Source organism: Octopus bimaculoides, chromosome 3 (assembly GCF_001194135.2).
Source record: "Octopus bimaculoides isolate UCB-OBI-ISO-001 chromosome 3, ASM119413v2, whole genome shotgun sequence".
In the NCBI taxonomy this organism is placed as follows: Eukaryota; Metazoa; Mollusca; class Cephalopoda; order Octopoda; family Octopodidae; genus Octopus; species Octopus bimaculoides.
Genome location: NC_068983.1, coordinates 92,806,285 through 92,808,460, shown reverse-complemented (window position 1 = coordinate 92,808,460; position 2,176 = coordinate 92,806,285).

Genomic DNA, 2,176 nt, shown 5'->3' with positions numbered 1-2,176 from the left:
CCTCAATCAATAATTGCCCTACACTTATCATTTTCTTTGCCAATATATACATTAAGGTGGCAAGCTGGAAGATTTGTTAATGTGCTGGACAAAATGATTAGCAGCATTTCTTCCTGCACTTTATATTCTGAGTTCAAATTCCACTGAGGTTGATTTCACCTTTTGTCTTTTTGGAATCAATAAAATAAAGGTCCTGTAGTCCACTTTCTATGCTGACATGGATTGGATGGGTAATCATTGTCCAAGTTCTTATTCAAAACTATTATCCTCCTAGATAGGTCAGGGGATCATATCTCAAATGTTATTGGATTTGGTATGGTTTCTACTTTCAGCCCATCATTGTCTCCACTCCTTCATTAAACATTCTACAGGACGTACTAGCTGCATTTTATTGTGGCATCAGCACTTGTGCAGTTGCTTTATACCCTAGGTAGAAAGGAGTCCTCATTGTTCTAAGCTATCTCAGTCCATATGGGGCAATGAGACAAATAGAGTGAGTAAAAGAAAAGAAACTACAAAACTAGAGTGAAATGGAGACATAGTAGACATGATGATTGGAGTGACAGCATAGAAGAGGTGGGTAGAAGTGGAGAGACAGTGCTAGAAGTAATGGAAGAGACAATGTTAGAAAGTGTAATAAGAAATTGATTTGTTCTCATCAAGAACATAAAATATCAAATAATTGCTTTCATACCAATCTCTAACATTGGAATGAAATGCATGGGTCTTAAGACTTATAATCTTAAGACCAAAAATTTCAAAACTATAAATTGTATTTTGAGGGATTTTTTAAGTAGCTTTAGCTTTATAATAATTAACATGGGAAATCTACCATTCCTCATAATAAAGATGCTTGGATCTCCTGGAAAGATTTCTATAGTTAGATATCTTTCTAACTTGTTTAAACTAAGTTTCATGTTGGACTGGAGAAATATCTATGACATGCCACAAATGAACTGCATAAAATACTACACAGGGAAACTACCCTAATGTTCCCAACTCCACATATTCTGACCAGCCTTGTCTATTGTTTCTTTTTGTTTGACCACCCATTCATGATATCCTTTTCTCTGCATTGTTCTCTGCCAAGTAGATCTAGGTCTTCTACTTTTGCAGGTACTTGGAACTATCCATTGTACTACCTGATGTATTAGACAGCCTTAAAACTGGGAATGAAGTATGTGACACAGTCATCATTATTTCTTCAATTATATATAGTATTTAAATCGAAAAAATTTCCTGTTTTACAGAAAAATGTCAAACTTTCAAGAAAATAACAAAAAATTGGTCATTTTGTTGCACTTTTTAAAAACAATAGTTTTAATAATAAACTCTTCCTCTTTCTTTTCTCTCCTCCATTCCATTTTCAATCCTTTCTCTTCATCTGGGTCATCATCCTTCTTCCCAGACCTATCTCTCTTTCATGTTTCTTCTCTCTCCTCTTCTTTTCCTTTACTCTTCTTCCTCTTCCTTTTCTCTTCATTCGATCATTCCAGTCGTCGAGTTTAACTCGATTTCGATTTCACTTGCCTGAACAGGTCTTCACAAGTGGAGTTTAGTGTGCAATGAAGGAAGGTACGCATAAGTGGACTGGCTGAGGCCTTAGATTTAGGTCTCACTTGGCTTGCTTGAGTAGATAATGTTAAAAAGATTTCATTTATTATTATGATAATTAATCATTATATTATGCTATAGAACTTATATGAAAATAAAGGTTATAAATACAATGAATATTTTAACAAAGTATATGCACTGAAAATGTGCAGGAAACAACTTCTGTCACATTCCAGGGTAAACACTGAAAATGTGCAGGAAACAAGTTAGTTTTTGTATGTGGCAGATGTTCAGGTGCAATAAACACTGTAAACAAACAGGAAACAACTTCTGTCTCATTCCAGGGAGAAAAACTAGAAGTAGTTGATAGCTTCCGCTATCTGGGTGACCAAGTTAGTAGTGGGGGTGGGTGCGCTGAAAGTGTAGCTACTAGAATAAGAATAGCCTGGGCAAAGTTCAGAGAGCTCTTACCTCTGCTGGCGACAAAGAGCCTCTCACTCAGAGTAAAAGGCAGACTGTATGACGCATGTGTACAAACAGCCATGCTACATGGCAGTGAAACATGGGCTGTGACTGCTGAGGACATGCGTAAGCTCGCAAGGAATGAAGTCAGTATGCTCCG